Raw genomic sequence first — 21,140 nt, 5'->3', positions numbered from 1 at the left:
AGGAGGCGGAGCTTGCAGTGAGCCGAGATCAGGCCACTGCACTCCAGCCTGGGCAACAGGGCGAGACTCCGTCTCAAAAAAAAAAAAAAAAAAAAAAAAAAAAAAAAAAACTCTTGGAAGTTAAAAATATATAATGGCAAAAATGAAACTCAATAGGTTGATCAAGCCATGATTTTCCATTAGGAAATCTCATTGAAAACAAAACCAAAAAATAATGTGAGAAAAAGATATGGACATGCTGAGCGTGGTGGCTCACGCCTGTAATCTCAGCACTTTGGGAGGCCGAGGCGGGTGGACCATGAGGTCAGGAGTTCGAGACCAGCCTGGTCAACATGGTGAAACCCCCATCTCTACTAAAAATACAAAAATTAGCTGGGTGTGGTGGTGGGCGCCTGTAATCCCAGCTACTCGGGAGGCTGAGGCAGAACTGCTTGAACCTGGGAGGTGGAGGTTGCAGTGAGCCAAGATCACACCATTGCACTCCAGCTCTGGGTGACAGAGCAAGACTCCATTTTCGAGGGGGTGGGGTGGGGGGGAGAAAATGATATGGACATTAGACCATTGGTCTAGGAGAACCAACATATATGTAACAGGAGTTCTGGAAGGGGCAACATAAAAAACAGAGGGCAAGAAATGAAATGAGTAGAAGGTAAATTTTCAGAATTGATGGCCAGTGAGTTTCCAGACAAAAAGCCACAATGGAAAAAAGAGACCCATACCAAGGCACATTGCTGAAATTTCAAAACGCTGAGGACAAGGCAAAAAACCTGAAAACTTCCAGAGGAAAAAAAACAATAGGTTACAGGGAACAGAGAATCCTACTAGCCTCAGACTTTAACAGCAATACTGGAAGCTAGAAGAAAATAGAATAAATGTCTTTAAAATTCTGAAATAAATTATTTCCAATCTAGAATTTGTTATCCAAACTACCTATTAAAGAGGAAAGGGAAAGGAAGACGAAGGAAAATATTTTTAGACATGTAAGTTCTCAAAAATACAGTTATCTCCCAAATGACCTTTCTCAAAGAGTTATGAAGTTATTCTTTCACAAATGAGGAGACCAAGAAAGAGAAAGAAATGGGATTCTGGAAGCAGGATCAAAAACCAGCTAGATATAAGAAGAATCTCCAAAATGAGAATGAATGAAGATCCCCAACCTAAGCATCAACCTAGAATGCAACCAGTACAAATGGTGAAGTTTAGAAGTTTAAGAGAGGTTATCTCCAAAAAAGAAGAATATCTAAAAGTTTTAATGTAGTGACAGGAGATTTGCACAACTAGGAGGGAAGACTTCAGGAAAATAGTAATAAATATCTTGACTGTGGTGATGGTTTCATGGATGTGGACAACTTATTAAATTTGTACCTTTTAAATATGTACATTTTATTATGTCAACTACACTTCAATAATGCTATTTTTAAAAATAAAAAATAAATGTCAACAGAAATATTCATATTAAATGCTAACATATTATAAAATAAGACAATCACATCAAAGGCAAAAATTTAAAAACTGTAATTCATTATTGATAATTTTTATCACCAACTTCTTGAGATGGTAGGGAAAGGCTGTTGAACAGTTTAACAAGAGGTACTTGGCATTCAGAAATTGAGCTGTCCAGTAATAGTAGCCATTAGCCAATTAAAAAAAAATTCCTTCAAGATTCACACATCTGGGCTGTAAAAATAAAATAAATAAAATACAATTTCTTTAGAGATGGGAGTCTTGCTCTGATACCCAGGTTGGAGCACAGGGGCACAATCATGGCTCACTGTGGTCTCAAACTCCTTGGCTCAAGCAATCCTCCCACCTCAGCCTCCCAAGTAGCTGGGACTACAGGCACACGCCACACTGTGCCTGGATAATTTTTTTTTTTTTTTTTTTTGGTGGAGACAGCATCTTGGTTTGTTGCCTAGCCTGGTCTCAAACTCCTGGGCTCAAGCAATCCTCCCATCTCAACCTCCCAAAGTGCTGGGATTCAGGCATGTATGTGTCACCAGGCCCAGCCCCAAGTATGGTTATTGAGTACTTCACTGAAATGTTGCTGGTGTGAACCGAGATATGTTAAGTGTAAAACACACAGCAGATTTTGAAGATGTAATAGAAAAGAATATATACTATCTTTATAATTTTTATACTGATTATATGCTGAAAGATATTTAGGCCAGGATGGTGGCTCACGCTTATAATCTCAGCACTTTGGGAGGCTGAGGCAGGAGGATCACTTGAGGCCAGGAGTTCAAGACCAGTGTGGGTAACATAGTGAGACCCACCCTACCCCCGTCTCTACAAAAAAATTTAAACATTAGCAGGGTGTGGTGGCACGTGCTTGTAGTCCCAGCTACTTGGAAAGCTAAGGCTGGAGGATCGCTTAAGCCCAGGAGTTCGAAGCTGCAGTGAGCCATAATCGTGCACCACTCACTGCACTCCAGCCTGGGTGACAGGGCAAGACCCTGTCTCAGAAAAAAAAAAAAGAAACTATGTTTGGATATATACTGGGTTATATGAAACATATTCATGAGATTAATTCCACCTGTTTTTTTTTAAATGTGGCTACTAGAAAATTTAAACTAGGTTGGGCGCGGTGGCTCATGTCTGTAATCCCAGCACTTTGGGAGGCTGAGGCAGGTGGATCACTTCAGGTCAGGAGTTCGAGATCAGCCTGGCCAACATAGTAAAACCCCGTCTCTATAAAAATATAAAAATTAGCTGGGCATGGTGGTGCATGCCTGTAATCCTAGCTGCTCGGAAGGCCAAGGCAGGAGAATCGCTTAAACCTGGGAGGTGGAGGTTGCCGTGAGCCGACATCGCTCACTACAATTTTATTTCTTTCACTTTCTCCTTGGATTTCAATTAGATTTCAAAATTCCCATTAATTCATAGACTTAGGAACCGCAGAGTAATATATCCAATGTTATTCAACTAAGCCTTCTAAGATTAGATCTCTGATTTTGGAAACATTATTCTATCAAATTGTTCCCTTGGTTTTCTCATCTATAAAATAGGACTGACAACATACTATGTAGTTATTGAGAGAACTAAATAAGATGTACTACAGGACAGTTTAGTGGCACTGTTAGGGACTTGCTAGATCAGTCACCCAGCAATGTAACTACTTCTATACTATTTTCTCTCAAAATGCAACATTCACATTCAGGCCTAATAAAATGATAATTAGGTCATAAACTTTCAGGGTCACTTCAGACCAAAAATCTCAGAAGTTACTTTCCAAAGTCAGTCGATGACAATGATTTAAAATTATATGAAACTTCAAACTCAAATGTTAGTCTACCACAGTGTTTGTTACTTGTTACTTAAAATAATCCAGCCAAGTATACAAAATTGTCATTTTCAGATGAAGAAAAAGCCTTAGAAGTTAAGTGAGGAGGATATCCAGATTCACACAAATATTAATATTGCCAGAAAACTTCATTTTAATCATTGGATTTTAAAAATAAGCCACAAATCCCATAAGAACTCAACCACTGGGAGGGGGAACAAAGAAATCTGACAGAACTAGAGAAGACTGGGAATTTTAATTTAAGTTCTCAAAAAAAAAGTTATCTCAATCATTAGAACACAAAGTATAAACCCCATTTATTTAAAATAAGAGCATATTTATACTTTAAATCTGTAGTCTCCACAAAATATCTTTCAAAAACTCAAATCCAAAAAGGTTCTGAAGATTTTTAGTGCCATTGGTTTGTGTTATAGCTAATGCCAGTATTGTGCCTATTAATAAGAGACCAAATAAAAAGCAAAAATAAAACAGATCATTTAATTATAATTTAATTTATCTAATGAAGACCAGCAATTATAAAACTTCACACACACCTAACTTCAATTGTTGTACAAAATCATAATCATTTGTACCTTTCTAAGAAGAAACACTGTTCAGAGCTTATGTTATGATTAATGAACAGTGACAGCAGCTAAAATTCATATAGCCACTATATTTTCATTTTGTGGCAAATAGCTATCAACAACTTACTGTATGATTTAATTAAGTGGTTAAAAGGATCTAGCTTCAAGTTTATGCTCTAAGTAAAATGTTTTTCAAAGAGTGGGCAGTAAACAGTATTTTCCCCCTGTGGAAAAGCAGTTTTTCATTCTTCCAAAAATTGTACCAAGGTAAAGCAAAGCTCTAGATGATGCAGGCATGTTATGTAGGCGTTAGCAGTACTGCCCTCACTATGTGCTCATTGGACAGTAGTGCAACCCCAAGAAAAAGATGGTTAGCAGTTTTTGTTGTTGTTGTTGTTGTTAACGAAAATAAAACAAAAAACAGCTTATTGCTAGTAAGGAAACTATTTTGTGAAACTTTCTTCTTTTTATGTGTGCATATACTAAGTCACAATGTAAATGTATTTCTTAGAATGAGTCTCAGAAAGGTTTGATAGCCACTGCAAAGTAGTCTGTCTATAGCAAACTACTATACATTCAATAACTGGAGAGGTGTTGCAGGAATCAGACTGTACCAAGGTAAAAATCCTTTTTGACTGTGAGAGGATAAGAAGCATATTTAAGGCATGGGCCTAAAGCTGACAGGATTATCCAACTCTACCACTCAGTTTACTAATTAGACAACAAACTTACCCAAGGTCATTCTTCTATAGTCTGCATTAGAACTAAGTCTCCCACTCTAATGCTCAAAATAAGCTCCACAAAGATACTTCAGCATGTAAGAATTAATTCAGAATTTCCTATTTGGTTTTCAATAACCAAAAGAAACTGCAGCTTAACACATGCAACTGTTTCCTCAAATACTATTCTACCAGATTAATGACCATGCCAGCTCTCCCATTAAAAGCTTTTTCTAGCTAGTTACTTGGTACTTAGGTTTTTATAGCACTTTTCTTTTCCCATTATGCTCAGTAGTGCATGCAACACACTACACTTAGGAATGCAACACACTTCCTTTGGGAATGCCTAACTGTGGCCATAACTATGACTGAAATTTTTGTGAATTTCTATAATCTGTCTAAACTTAGAAGAAAAGTACCACAAAATCAAGTTAAATCAGACCATATTTTTGTGATCAGTGTACCTCACTATTAAAACACTGTATGTATTTTAACGGTTATCATTCAAAACTTGAAGTATATCCAAAATACTCCATTCCCATCTCCTGATAAATAAATCTTCACTGACAACTGATTAAGAAGACAAACATGTTAAGGACAGAAGTTAAAACGGAATTAGACAAAGATGGGGCAGATTATCACAGCTTCATACTACAAACAAAGGTTTATTTCTACATCCTCTTTCCTAAATATCCATAATAAACTCATATTTCTTGCCAAGAACCCCAGAAAAGGTGCCTCAAATTATTTCCATAAAGAAAACAACATTACCCATTAAGCAACTCTGTTAATGATTATCCACAAAATTCCAAATTTTAAAAAATTGCTTAACATTGGGAATGGCAGAGGTACTGAGCCTTATTATGACTAATCAAGCCAGTGAAGTAAACAAAAAATGCAGGCAAGAGAAAAAGGAAGCTGAGTCAAGTACAGAGTTCTTCGCATCCACAGAGAAAATGCTTTGTTCTTTATTTCTCAAACTTGCGGTATAAAGACCAAAAAAATCCACTATTTTAATTGCACAGTCCAGTCAATTCACACGGCTGTATGTGAATTTTTCTTTCAGAAAATTAAGGGAAAGGAGCCAGGTGCGGTGGCTCATGCCTGTAATCCCAGCACTTTGGGAGGGTGAGGCAGGTGGATCACTTGAGGTCAAGAATTCAAGACCAGCCTGGCCAACATGGCGAAACCCTGTCTCTACTAAAAATACAATGATTAGCCAGGTGCGGCACGCACCTGTAATTCCAGCTACTCAGGAGGCTGAGACAGGAGAATCACTTGAACTCAGGAGGCGGAGGTTGCAGTGAGCCCAGATCGTGCCACTGCACTCCAGCCCAGGCTACAAAGTGAAACTATGTCTCAAAAAAAAAAAAAGAAAAGAAAAGAAAGAAAAGAAAGGCAAAGAAAATTAAGGGAAAGGGAATTTATAGTGTGTCTGTGCATTTTAATATTATAGTCACAGCAACATAACCTAAATTACTTTCCCAACAGGGAATTCGAAATCTGAAAGCAAATACCACTCACATGTCAAATAAAATAACTGCCAAAAATTTACTCACTAATTTTTCTAAAATTTTATGAAAATGAGTACATTATTCAACTGTTTTGGAGAAAAGTAGACAATATGATTAGAAAAAACACATAATTAGTGGCAATTTTAACAGAAGAGAATGCTCTCCCACTGAACTTCATAAAAACAAAAGAAAATCCAGACTTCACCTGTTTTACTTTTACATTTTAGAGCAGTAAAATTCTTAATTTCTTATTTCTCAAACAATATTCCCCATTATTGTTTGCTCCCCCTGTAATGTTTATTCTTCCCTGAGTTCTGAGATTCCCAGGTATGGAATTTGAATTTCCTGGTAGTACCAGCTTTTGCTCATATTTTTAGAACCTTACTTACTGTGACCCTGTGGTGGTGTTCACCAGAAAGAGCATGAGAGAGAAGTCATACCTGTATTAATAACTACTACCAGTATTACTAAGAATTTAAAATTTGTTCTAGAGTTTACATGTACTGTCCTTATTTTATATTTTAATAAGTCATTCATAATCTTAAACTCTAATGAATGTTAGCATGATAGATATTTCCTTCCAATTTCTACGAATCACTTAAAAAAAAAAAAAAAAAAGATCATTGGCCGGGCATGGTGGCTCACACCTGTAATCCCAGCACTTTGGCAGGCTGAGGCAGGTGGATCAGTTGAGGTCAGGAGTTTGAGGCCAGCCTGGCCAACATGGTGAAACCCTGTCTCTACTGAAAATATAAAAATTAGCCAGGCGTGATGGCATGCCTGTAATCCCAGCTACTCGGAAGGCTGAGGCAGGAGAACTGCTTGAACCCGGGAGGTGGAGGTTGTAGTGAGCCAAGATGGCGCCACTGCACTCTAGCCTGGGTGACAGGGTGAGACTCCGTCTCAGAAAAAAAGAAAGAAAAAGGAAAAGACGAAAAAAAATTAATAATAAAAAATTTAAAAAGAGAATTTTACATAAATTTCAAGATTTTCAATGTCTTTTAAAACTAAAACATCAAACCACAATCACAGGTATTAAAATTCTAAACATTCAGTAGTATAAGGGAGTAGCCTTCTTCTGGTTTCCCACAGGTCAAGTAAACAGTTTAAGCACAATTTAACCCTAATTATAAGCAAAGAGGTGAAACTGTTTAGGTTGGTAAATGAGTCCTTTTAGGTGAGAATATCATCATTTAAATCATTTAAGTAACCAGGACTCAGCTACTACTTATAGATTTGATAGCTAGAGCACTAATACAAAGTGAGGTTTAAAGTCTTTCTAAAGTAAGTAACAAGGCATCCACTGCCAAAGTTTTGGATTATGTTTTAGAGTCACATTTACCACATGAAGCTTGTGTTCAATATGACGAGTCTACCATATCTGAACAGCAAACAAAGACAGATGATAAATACTGTAAACTATTGGAAGTCAAACACTGTAAAGTTTCCTGAGTCTGTGGTAAGTTATTTTTCTTAAATAGCTACCATGTAGCTATTGATGTGTTTCACTGAGCAACTACAGTGAATTTTAATAGATACTATTTACCACTTGTCATTTCATGAAAAATACCAGGAGCTTTGCTTTCACTGTTTCTCTTCAAATGCTTCCCAGTTCATAATATACTAATACTTAAGAAATTACATAGCTGAATTATGTTCCATGGTAGATCATATCTAGCTCTATCTCAAAATTCTAGCAGACTACGTTTGGTCCAAAGTAACACAAGTGCCTAACTCTATGACAAAATCATATCTTTCACATAAAAACAAATCTAATTCTTTAGCTACTTAAAAATTCCAGGCTGGGCGCGGTGGCTCACGCCTGTAATCCCAGCACTTTGGGAGGCCGAGGCAGGCAGATCACGACCTCAGGAGAACGAGACCATCCTGGCCAACATGGTGAAACCCCGTCTCTACTAAAAATACAAAAATTAGCTGGGCGTGGTGGCGTGCACCTGTAGTCCCAGCTACTGAGGAGGCTGAGGCAGAATTCCTTGAACCCAGGAGGCGGAGGCTGCAGTGAGCCAAGATCGCACCACTGCACTCCAGCCTGGTGACAGAGCGAGACTCCGTCTCAAAAAAAAAAAAAACAAAAAACAACAAAAAAAATCCCTCCAAATGAAAAAAAGCACAGATGCTGACTAATTTTATCCAATAAGAAAAGTAACTAAAAAGTTAACACTGCACATCATGGAATGAGTTTAAATATACACATAATTCTCAATAAATCACAGAATAGTAACAATAAAGGGACCAAGAGGTCATTTAGTAGTCTTTTTATCTTCAACACTTCTGAATGAATAGCTACTCTGTGTGAATAAGTCTTTGTAAACACTAGTCAGTTATTATGGCTCAAACATAGCACTATGGGTCAATTCTCTATAGTTCACATTCTAATTTATAATAAATCTTAATTTTCTTTTACTGTCTCTTGGAAGTCCTTGGACAACCATACAATGCAACTTCTCTCCCAAAGCACCAGCCCAGGTACAAACACCATACAGAGCAAGAACACATTAAGATCTGGGCCAGGCGCGGTAGCTCACACCTGTAATCCCAGCGCTTTGGGAGGCCGAGGCGGGCAGATCACGAGGTCAAGAGAGCAAGACCATCCTGGCCAACATGGTGAAACCCTGTCTCTCCTAAAAATACAAAAAATTAGCCGGGCACGGTGGCACGCACCTGTAGTCCCAGCTACTCGGGAGGCTGAAGCAGAAGAATCGCTTGAACCTGGGAGGTGGTGGTTGCAGTGAGCCAAGACTGCGCCACTGCACTCAGCCTGGGGATAAAGCGAGACTCCATCTCAAGAAACACACACACACACACACACAAACACACAAACACACACAGAGATCTGACTTTAACTTCACATTTTTAAAATGTAACAACAAACAGCAGCTTGAAAACTGAAAAAGGCCACAGTGTCTCACACCTGTAATCCCAGCACGTTGGGAGGCTGAGGCAAAGGATCACTTGTGGCCAAGAGTTCGAGACCAGCCTGAGCAACATAGCTTGACCCCATCTCTACGAAAACTTTTAAAAATTAGCCAGGCATGGTGGTACATGCCTGTAGTCCCAGCTACTCGGGAGGCTAAAGGGGAAGGACTGCTTGAGCCCAGGAGTTCAAAGCTGCAGTAAGCCATGATCCTGCCACTTCACTCCAGTCTGGGCCACAGAATGAGATCCTGTCTTTATTGTCTTTGGGGTCACAGACAACCTGAGCTATTAGTTTTAACGTGCACTACAAGGTAATCATAAAGTTTGAAGAGAAGCATGCTCGGCTTTTAAAACAAAAATGAAAAACAAACAAACAAGAATGATCTAGGCTCCACTGCCACTTCTACGTTTGTTGAATGCAAGCTTGGCAAATTACTTCATTTCAGTCTCTTCACCCTGTAAAAATGGGACTGATACCTCATTCAGGTGACATAAGAATATATGACACAAGAATAAAAGAGAATATATATAAAACACAGTGTCTGGTTCATAAATAGTATCAAATCGCCATCCTTTTCTCACCATTTTGAGAACACAAGCCCTTCAAACATACATAGTTCAAACTTTTTTTTGAGACAAGGTGTTGCTCTATTGCCCAGGCTAGAGTAGAGTGGCACGACCATAGCTCACTGCAGCCTTGAACTATAGCTAGGACTCCAGGCATGTACCACCTCACTCGGCTAATATGTTAATTTTTTTTTGCAGAGATGAGGTCTTGCTATGTTGCTCAGGCTGGTCTCAAATTCTTGGCCTTAAGTGATCCTCTGGCTTTGGCCTCCCAAAGTGCTGGGATTACACGTCAAACTTCTGATCAAACTTTACATTAGGCCCTAAAAAAAGTTGCCACTGAAAACACAACTTGCCATAACAAGACAAATTTAAAGACAACTGATCTAAGAACTCATTTGTGTTACAAGAAAGACTATTACTTGATAAGCCATTTATCTCATTGTATTCAGTAATGTCTTAATTTACTCTCTACTAGTAAATACAGAAATAAGGGAATAACCATTATTGTAACTGCAAAAGCAAAATTTTAAACATTGATAAGGAGCTAGTATAAACATTTTAAAAATCTATTTTTTGTATACTAAGTTCAATTTCAGATTTTAATACTATAACATAAATATATCCATGAAGATAAATCCATTTTAAACACCAATATCAAGAAGATACAAAACCAGAAATTCACCTATCAAGTTCAAAGATTCACTATACTTAAATGAAAAAAAGAAAAACAGAATTAAGATGACTAACCAATTTGATGGTATAAACAGTGCTATACTATTGACATTAAATTATCGGCATTGAAAAATATTTGCAGAAAATATAAAAGGATTCATTCTGATATAAGGAACTTATGAAAACTGGTTAGGGGAGAAAAGCACCTGAAGGCAAAAATATAACAAAAGACAAAAGAGGAAATACAATTAGTTATTATTATCAAAGCATATGGGGGAAGTTCTGCAGACATAAACTATAGTTTATGAAATATTTAACAGTATTGATAAATGGGGTTAATAAAATAAGAAGTCTCACTTGGGACATTGAAAATCTATATAACTCTTCTGGAAAACAATCTTACAATGAATAGAAAGTATTTAAATGTTCATGCCCTTATCATGCCCTTAGAACCAGTAATTCCATTTCTGAAATTTAATCCTAAGAAAATAGTTCTAAACAGTGAAATCTGAGGTATTGATCAGTGTTTTTGTTCACAAGGCTAAGTAGGCAAATTCCCTTCTCCTATTCCAAGCCCTTGTGGGCCTCCAGCCTCAAGACTGTTATTTTAGAACCAGCAATTAGAAGACAGTCTCCTCAGCTGGCTTCTGTTTGAGAAAGTCCAGGCCCAAAGGAAGGAGTTTGGTTGGATTATACTCAAGAGGGAGGGGATGAGAATGGAGTTTGAGAAGTAGATGCTGGAGGAAAGGAAGGGATTAGAGGATTCATCCAGAAAAGATCAATACACTCACCCTCCTTGTGAGCTGCAGGGAGAAGGGAGAGACAATAATGGTAAAAACTTTCCTTCGGAAAATTATGCAAAGATCCTATTACCCAATATTCTCTGTAACGAGGCCTTAAAGAAACCTTCCAGACTTACATAAATGGGCATGTCAATGACAAGCAGTGTAGGTGAAAGACTGGAGGAAAGCCCTTTCCTGAAAAAGTTCTGGAATGTACGAAGCTCACCAAGGATTAGAGGGAGGGGGATTTGTGCAGGGAAATAATGGCCAACTCAATTAGGTAAGGATACAACACAGATTAAATTTGGTTTTCATAAAACAGAAATATTATTCATGGTTACAACCTTGTGGAGTAAGACCCTCGCCCACTATATTTACAATAGCAACAATAACATACTTAACACTGTGGGGAAATGAAGGAAATTATGGCATATGCACATAAGGAACTGTCAAGCAGCTATTAAAAATATTTATACTAATTCTTATGTTATACTGAATTATAAAATTTTCAGGATATAAAATTGCAAACATACACCTATGTTCCCACTGAAACATAAGTTTCACGAGGGCAGAATTTTTTTCTCTATTTGCTACCTGAGACAGCCTCAAGCACATAGGAGTACAATAAACATTTGGTGAATAAATATTAAAATCCATCATGAGAGGGAGGAACAGGCAAACATTCTAAATGCTATATCGACATTGTCTTTTAGTGATGAAACTTCAGTGGGGTTATTTTGGTTTTTATTTTTCCTTGTTTTTTAAGATATCTCTGAGTATACATTACTTCTATGATGGGAAAAAAACTGATTGGGAAGTAGTTCCTTTTAAATGCATTAAGAATTTCCTATATTTTCAAAATATCTTTGGTATGCTCTAGAGTAGATTTAACACTTTAAATAAAGGAAGCCAACTTAGGTTATCTTGAGCGGGTAGGAAGTGGAAAAGGCACAGTAAGGCTTTCCCCCCTATAGCTTAGTCAATATACGAAACTAAACTTCTTTAAAGAACTTTTTTTTTTTTGAGATGGAGTTTTGCTCTTATTGCCCAGGCTGGAATGCAATGGCGCAATCTCGGCTCACCGCAACCTCCGCCTCCCGGGTTCAAGCGATTCTCCTGCCTCAGCCTCCCAAGTAGCTGGGATAACAGGCATGCGTCACCACACCTGGCTAATTTTGTATTTTTAGTAGAGATGGGGTTTCTCCATGTTGGTCAGGCTGGTCTCGAACTCCTGACCTCAGGTGATCTGCCCGCCTTGGCCTCCCAAAGTGCTGGATTACAGGTGTGAGCCACCGTGCCCAGCCCCTCAAAGAACTTACAATGTACTGTTATTAAAGCCCCTAACACTTGGCTTTTACAAATTTCTGAACCACACAGTACCACTGTTCTAAAAACAAACTACTGATAATACCCCAAATTATATGTGAAGCAGTGAATGGACTTTCTTGCAAATCTCTGAACAAAGACTGGAAGTGAAAAAAATAATTTAGCTTTGTAATATATCAACCATGACTTCTAAACTTCTGTTCAGAGCGATCAAATGTATTAATGATCAATTTACTAGATTTAGTTCTAACTAAATGTTTGCATCTGTGGGACAAACATTCTAATTTTCTCTTACTGAGAATTAAAAAAATAATATATACTCAAGAATTCAAGTGTTTTTTATATATAACTTCAAAATTTTAATGTGGGAAATGGTTTTTCTATAAGGTAAATCAGGCAAATGATGCCACCATACAGCAACATAACCATGTGTGTGCATACGTATGTATACACATAATTACGCTGCTGTATGGTGGCATACATACATACATACACATACACACACCCCTATACATACACACACACATACATACATACACACACACACACACACCCCAATTATGATTACTGTGTACAAATATTTTGCTGCTTTTTAATCTAAAAACCTCAAGTTCTTAAATGGGAAAATGCTTTTGCTATGTGGTAAAACAGGCAAACTGTACAACCATACAATATAACGATAACTATAAAAACAGAGTTCAAACACACAGAAACCAGTGTGTCATACACAGTAACAATGCTTATCTCTGGATAAAGATACTGACTGCAGGTGATTTTTTATTTCCTTTTTCCTCCTCTAATTTCCTAATTTTTATAATGAGAGTGTTTTACTAATTTTTTAAAGCATCTTTTTTGTGTATGATTTAAGGATGGTTACAATAACTAAGGTGGAAATAAATGAAGTTTATAACTCAGATAATTTAGTCAAAATCAAATTAGTTTGTAGCCATAAACAATGACTATCAAAAAGGCCCTTATGCAAAAAAAAAAAAGTAAGCTTCTGCAGTCATTAAATTAGGAGGGTTTCTCAAGCCTGTAATCCCAATACTTTGGGAGGCTGAAACAGGAGGATTGCTTGAAGCTAGAAGTTCAAGACCAGCCTAGGTGACAGTGTGCAACCCAGTCTAAAAATAAAAAATAATTTAAAAAAATTACCATTAACAGTCTGAAGAGAATGGTCTTGCCATCTCAAATATATTACAACTTTATTAAAATAAAGCAGTTAAGGCTGGGTGCAGAGGCTCATGCCTGTAATCCCAACACTTTGGGAGGCCAAGGCAGGCAGATCACCTGAGGTCAGGAGTTCGAGATCAACCGGGCCAATATGGTGAAACCCTGTCTCTAGTAAAAATACAAAAATTAGCTGGACGTGGTGGCATACCCCTGTAATCCCAGCTACTCAGGAGGCTGGGTCAGGAGAATCACTTGAACCCAGGGGGCAGAATAAGACCCTGTCTCAGAAACAAACAAAAAAATTTAACTATTCTAGAAAAACTCAATGCTAATAAATAGCTGAACTACAGTTTATCTTTCATAAGCAAGAGACAGACACCAAAAACCAATTTAACCCATTTCTCAGTATCATTAAGATACGAATATGGACACTAAATTAATTAACAAGCTTAAGGAGCCACAATGGCCAGAAATTACTAAAGAATATAAAGCGCCGGGCATAGTGGCTCACACCTGTCATCCCAGCACTTTGGGAGGCAGAGGTGGGCGGATCACGAGGTCAGGAGATGGAGACCATCCTGGCTAACACGGTGAAACCCCACCTCTACTAAAAATACAAAAAATTGGCCGGGCATGGTGGCATGCGCCTGTAGTCCCAGCTAATCAGGAGGCAGAGGCAGGAGAGTTGCTTGAACCCAGGAGGCAGAGGTTGCAGTGAGCTGAGATCACGCCACTGCACTCCAGCCTGGGCGAGACAGAGCGAGACTCCGTCTCCAAAAAAAAAGAAAATATAAAGCAGTAAGTTTATGCATTTAACGTATTCCAAACATACACGAGCAGTTTATCTGAAATAAACCAAAATACTTCCCAAATATTTCAAGATATTTATAGTAAACACTTCTAATATTCTCTTAACAACAATTAAAGTACTCAAAGAACAAAGCCATAAAGAAATGCCATTTCTGATTACTGGACATGCTGGCAAATAACAAAAGATAATATTTTAAAGGATGAGGATTCCAATTTTCTTAACAATCTGGTATGAAAAGCATCACAAACCACTAAGAGTTTAAAACCCCAAATTTCTGTGTTCAGCAACAGCAAAGAATTATGGCCTGTAGAGGATGCTAATGCAAGAAACCACAAAAAGGAAGGTGTTAAGATATTTTTTAAAAGGAAGTAGTAAATTTGCTGTAGCATCAACTTTCACAGCATTTTAATAGAATAGTCTAAATTAGCAATGGTCAACAGAAACATAATGTGAGCTAAATGAAATGTAATTTTCTAGTAGTCACATTAAAAATGTAAAAAGAAACAGATTAATATATTTAACAAATATATCTAAACATCATCATTTCAATATGTAATCCAATTTTTTGAAAACAAATGCTTTTCTTTTTCATACTAAATTTTCAAAATCCAAAACACACATGCTTACTTACAAATATTTCCTAACTGCTATGGTCTAAATGCTTCCTCCCCACCAAATTCATGTATCAGAAGCTTAATTCCCGGCCGGGTGCAGTGGCTCACGCCTATAATCCCAGCACTTTGGGAGGCCGAGGCAGGTGGATCACCTGAGGTCAGGAGTTTGAGACCAGCCTGACCAACATGGAGAAACCATGTCTCTACTAAAAATAAAAAATTAGCCAGACATGGTGGCGCATGCCTGTAATCCCAGCTACTCAGGGAGGCTGAGGCAGGAGAATCGCTTGAACCTGGGAGGCGGAGGTTGTGGTGGGCTGAGATCACGCCATTGCACTCCAGCCTGGGCAACAAGAGTGAAACTCCGTCTCAAAAAAAAAAAAAAGAAACTTATGCAATGTAATAGTGTTTTGGGAAGTGGGGCTCTGCCTCCATGAATGAATTAATGCAGCTATTAAAAAGGCTTTTGAGAGTGGGTTCACACTCTCTTGCCCTGAGGCCCTCTGCCATGTGAGCACGTGGCAAGAAAGACCTCAACAGATGCCTCTGTCTTGCCTGGACTTCTAGGCCTACAGAACTGCGAGGAAATAAACTTCTGTTCTTTATATATTATGTTATAGTAGCGCAAACGAACTAAGACACTAATTCTTCACGGAAAACAGGCCCAGTAGCCGAGCACACCTGGCACCCAGATTTTTCTGAATACCTTTCTACAACAAAAGAACCAGGGCTCTAGGAGAAATTGCTGCTGCAGGACTGGGGTGGGGAAATAATAAAATGAACTGAGAACATCTTGTACAGAAAGTGAGGATGTCATAAAAAAATGATAGGGACATGTTAATAACAAGGATGCAGAAGGGGCCAGGCATGGTGGTCCACACCTGTAATCCCAGCACTTTGGGAGGCTGAGACGGGAAGATCACTTGAGGTCAGTCAGGAGTTTGAGACCAGCCTGGCCAACATGGCGAAACCTGTCTCTACTAAAAATACAAAAACTAGCCGGTCGTGGTGGCATGCGCCTGTAATCCCAGCAATTTGGGAGGCTGAGGCATGAGAATCACTTAAACCCAGGAGGCGGAGGTTGCAGTGAGCAGAGATGGTGCCACTGCACTCCAGACTGGGTAACAGAGTGAGAATCTGTCAAAAAAAAAAGGAAACGGAAGGTAGCTTCTAGCCAAATCTGGGACAACTGTTATGTTTGAAAGTATTTCACAGTAAAGAGTTTTTTGTTTTTTCTTTAAATGCTACATCCAGGCTGGGCACAGTGGCTCACGCCTACAATCCCAGCAGTTTGGGAGGCTGAGGAGGGTGGATCATGAGGTCAGGAGTTTGAGACCAGCCTGGCCAACATGGTGAAACCCCATCTCTACTAAAATACAAAAAATTAGCCGGGTGTCGTGGTGCGTGCCTGTAATCCCAGCTACTCGGGAGGCTGAGGCAGAAGAATCGCTTGAACCTGGGAAGCAGAGGTTGCAGTGAGCTGAGATTGCACCACTGCACTCCAGTTTGGTGACAGAGCAAGACTCCGTCTCAAAAAAACAAAAAACAAAAACAAAAACAAAAAAACTTCATCCATTACATGAAGAAAGGGAAAAATTATATTGTGTAATATTTAGCTAAGTACTGGTTGTTGAAGAAGTTAACTTTACTCATTAAGAGAATAAGAATGGCAGATGTTTAAAACATTAATGAGGTATTCACACCAAGTACACACTCAGTAAATACAGATTTGTGAAAGCCTATAATAGTGGTATTTATGGGTAATATGGCAGTTTCACTTCTGCCCTTCTAAGAGGGATAGAATATGGTCAAGATTCTTATCACAGAAATCAAACTATGCTTTAGCCAGAGGATGATCACTAGCAAAATATCTCTACGCTCCTCACTTATGTCCATGAAAACAAAAAAATCTGTGGAGACATAAAGAAACCGATACAAGCAGGCCGGGCATGGTAGCTCACGCCTGTAATCCCAGCACTTTGGGAGGCCGAGGCGGGCAGATCACTTGAAGTCAGGAGTTCTAGGCCAGCCTGGCCAACATGGTGAAATCCCGTCTCTACTAAAAATATAAAAATTAGCTGGTCGTGGTTGCAAGCGCCTGTAACCCCAGCTACTTGGGAGGTTGAGGAACGATAATTGCCTGAACCCGGGAGATGGAGGTTGCAGTGAGCCAATATATCTCTCTACTGCACTACAGCCTGGGCCTGGACAGAGAGAGACTCTGCCTCAAAAACAAACAAAAAAAACCTGATACGATGCAACACAAACAACTGGTCACCAAACTAAAACCTAAACTAGCCCCTCTATGTAGTAGGGTGCCTGGGTAGGCAGAACAAATATTTAAATTCATAGTTTACCATTTATTAATGGCTGGTGGCTTTTTTTGTCTAGGTAGAAAAGAGCATGTCTAGGTAGAAAGGAGCCATCTAGAGTGGTCCTTCTCAGTTACGTCGTTGAAGCAAACAGACCTGAATTCAAAGGGAGTAGCAGATTCCATGTGTGACCTGATAAAAATCTGTCTCTATCAATTAGGAAGGGAGGTAAGAGGTGTGTAGAAGTATGCAGAAAAAGCCAAAAACTCTTCTGGTAAACAACTACAACTCCAAGGCCTTCCATTTTAAGTTTACTATTATTAGAAATTCCCTGATAAACTTCAATGTACTTCAATGACATAAACTGGCTGAAAAGTTTCCCTCACCCTGAACCCACACAGAGTAAGGCAACTCCCCTTGAAAGACAGGAGAATTAAAGTCTAAATTTGGGGATTACAGAGGGAAAGGAGATTTGCTTGTGTAGGTAAGGCTGAAAACCCCTATCAACCCGGCCAGGCGTGGTGGGTCACGCCTGTTATCCCAGCACTTTGGGAGGCCAAGGAGGGTGGATCACGGGGTCAGGAGTTTGAGACCAGCCCGACCAATATGGTGAAACCCCGTCTCTACTAAAAATACAAAAATTAGCCGGGCATGGTGGCGCGCGCCTGTAATCCCAGCTACTCAGCAGGCTGAGGCAGGAGAATTGCTTGAATCCGGGAGGCGTAGGTTGCAGTGAGCCAAGATTGCACCACTGCACTCCAGCGTGAGCGACAGAGCAAGACTCTGTCTCCAAAAAAAAAAAAAAAAACCTATCAACCCAGAGAGTCTGCCACAACAGGAATATTTTAAGAAATCTGCCATATTTTGACATAAGCTCTTGTGTGTCCAAGTATGGATTACCCCTGGTGTAAGAGAGCATGAACCTGTCTGACCACAATGAACTATTTTAATCTAAAGAACATCTAGGGCCGGGCACGGTGGCTCACGCCTGTAATCCCAACACTTTGGGAGGCCCAGGTGGGCAGACCGCTTGAGGTCAGGAGTTCAAGATCAGCCTGGCCAACATGGTGAAACCCTGTCTCTACTAAAAACACAAAAATTAGCCAGGTGGGGTGGCAGACACCTGTAATCCCAGCTGCTTGGGAGGCTGAGGCAGGAGAATCACTTGAACCTGGGAGGCGGAGGCGGCAGTGAACTGAGATCATGCCACTGCACTCCAGCCTGGGCGACAGAGCAAGACTCCATCTCAAAAATAATAATAAAATAAGCTGGGTGTGGTGGCTCACACCTGTCATCCCAGCACTTTGGGAGGCCAAGGCAGGCGGATCATGAGGTCAGGAGTTCAATACCAGCCCGACCAACATGGTGAAACCTCATCTCTACTTAAAAAACAAAAATTAGCTGGGCATGGTGGTGCGCGCCTGTAGTCCCAGCTACTCGGGAGGCTGAGGCAGAAGAATCACTTGAACCCAGGAAGCGGAGGTTGCAGTGAGCCAAGATCATGCCACTGCACTCCAGCTTGGGTGACAGAGCAAGACTGTCTCAAAAAAAAAAAAAAAAAAAAAAAAGAATAATCAAAGCTAAAGCAGTAATTGACTTGGAACAGACTTATGATAGATACCAAAGCAGACAAAACATGACAGTTCAATGTTTCAACTTTTAAAGACCTTTTCCAGCTCATCTATCCATCTCATCCTTGATCATGCTTTCTACTTACCCAACCTTCCCTGAACTTATTCATTTAAAATTACCAGAAGAAACAGCCTACACTTATTTTGTTCATGGTTTTATTTTTTAATTTTTATTTACATACATATATTTTATTATGGATTCAGGGGTACATTTGCAAGTTTGTTACATGGATATACTGCATAATGGTGAGGTTAGGGTTTCTAGTTACCTAACCTTATCACCTTATCACCCAAATAGTGAACATTGTATCCAATATGTAATTTTTCAACCCTCACCCCAGCCTACACTTATTGTCTCTACTTTCTAAACTTCCTCTCATCCACTCATTAAACCCACTGCAAATTTTCCCTTCTTCTGAAACTGTAAGGTCACCAAATATTTTGAGTAACTATGACATATTGTTAACCTTTATTAATTCTGCATGTATGTTTGTGATAACATCCTTTGTACAGTTTCCCAAAAAATAACTATTTTTTCTTTATTAATAGAGTATACATATTTAAATGTATAACTTCAGTTCTAAAAACAACACTCTATATACTTTAAAAGGATGAACTTTATGGTTAAAGTTGAACTTTTTGGATAAAGTTATTATTTTTATTTTTAAAATTTTTTGGAGACCCAGATCTTGCTACATTGCCCAGTCTAGTCTTAAACTCCTGGCCTCAAGCAATGCTCTCACCTCGGCCTCCCAAAAGTGCTGAGATTAGAAGTATGAGCCACCATGCACAGTCCTCATATCGTTATATTTTTTAAAAGCACAACTTGACCCAAGATCTGGATACAGCACATTCCAAAAGAATTTTCTGCAATGATTTTAAAAAAATTGTTTTTGAGACAGGGTCATAGCTCTGTCACCCAGGCTGAAGTGCAAGTGGCATGGTCAAGCCTCACTGCAGCCCTGACCTCCCCAGCTCAAGCAATCCACCCAGTCCAGTCTCTTAAAGTAGCTGGGGTATGCACACCACCAGGCCCAGATAATTTTTTAATTTTTTGTAGACAGGGTCTTGCTATGTTGCCCAGGCTGGTCTTGAACTCCTGGGCCCAAGCAATCCTCCTGCCTCAGCCTTCCAAAGTATTGAGATTACAGGTATAAGCCACCATGCCCAGCCTGAAAATGTTCTTTATCTGTGCAATCCAATATCGTAGCCACATGTTGTCACTGAGCACTTGAAATGTGGCTAGTACAAGACAATGAAGTTCTAAAAATTTCATTTTAATTTATTTAAATTTAAATAGCCACATAAAGGCTGGACGCGGTGGCTCACACCTGTACTGCCAGCACTTTGGAAGACTGAGATGGGTGGATCACCTGAGGAGTTCCAGACCAGCCTGGCCAACATGGCAAAACCCTGTCTCTACTAAAAATACAAAATTAGCTGGGCGTGGTGGCACGTGCCTGTAATCCCAGCTACTCAGGAGGCTGAGGCAGAATTGCTTGAATCTGGCAGGCAGAGGTTACAATGAGCCAAGATCACACCACTGCACTCCAGCCTGGGTGGCAAGAGCGAAATAGCCACGTGAGGCTGGTGGATATTGTATTAGATAGTGAACAGTGCAGAAATCTAGGGCATTACCAGTGACTTACATGTATTTATGTGCTTCTCTCTTATTCAACCTCCCCCTTACTGAGGCAACCTTAAATTTAATTGTTAGTGACTTTTTTTTTTTAATTTCTTTTTGTCAGGGCTGTTTCTCAGTGGGAATGTTAATGATTTTTCTTTTTTTCTTTTTTTTTTTTTTTTTTTGAGACAGAGTTTCGCTCGTTGCCCAGGCTGGAGTGCAATGCTGCGATCTCGGCTCACCACAACCTCCACCTCCCTGGTTCAAGCGATTCTTCCGCCTCAGCCTGCCGAGTAGTTGGGAATACAGGCACGCGCCACCAGGCCCAGCTAATTTTTGTATTTTTAGTAGAGACGGGGTTTCTCCATGTTGGTCAGGCTGGTCTCCAACTCCTGACCTCAGGTGATCCGCCCACTTCAGCCTCCCAAAGTGCTGGGATTACAGGCGTGAGCCACCGTGCTGTGTTAATGATTTGTTAATAGCCAAGTGCAACAATTTCAACAGCCTAACTACTACATTTCTTTACTACTACTTGTTAAATTCATCCTCCACAATTACTATTATGAAAATAGAACTTCTCTGATGTATTAT

At 39.4% G+C, this 21,140-nt stretch overlaps 1 protein-coding gene and 1 non-coding gene across 34 annotated transcripts in view; both read right to left on the bottom strand.

Annotated features, from left to right (window-relative positions):
- WNK1 (WNK lysine deficient protein kinase 1) overlaps window positions 1-21,140 on the bottom strand; it is a 158,802-nt gene that overhangs the window by 126,373 nt on the left and 11,289 nt on the right. The gene's annotated exons all lie outside the window — the stretch shown is intronic.
- Window positions 4,111-4,236, bottom strand: LOC115930344 (U4atac minor spliceosomal RNA). Its single transcript, XR_004066982.1, has one exon. It is a non-coding gene; the product is annotated as a U4atac minor spliceosomal RNA (small nuclear RNA).

This window comes from Gorilla gorilla, chromosome 10, assembly GCF_029281585.2.
Source record: "Gorilla gorilla gorilla isolate KB3781 chromosome 10, NHGRI_mGorGor1-v2.1_pri, whole genome shotgun sequence".
Classification (NCBI taxonomy): domain Eukaryota; kingdom Metazoa; phylum Chordata; class Mammalia; order Primates; family Hominidae; genus Gorilla; species Gorilla gorilla.
This window is presented reverse-complemented; position numbering and strand designations above follow the sequence as displayed.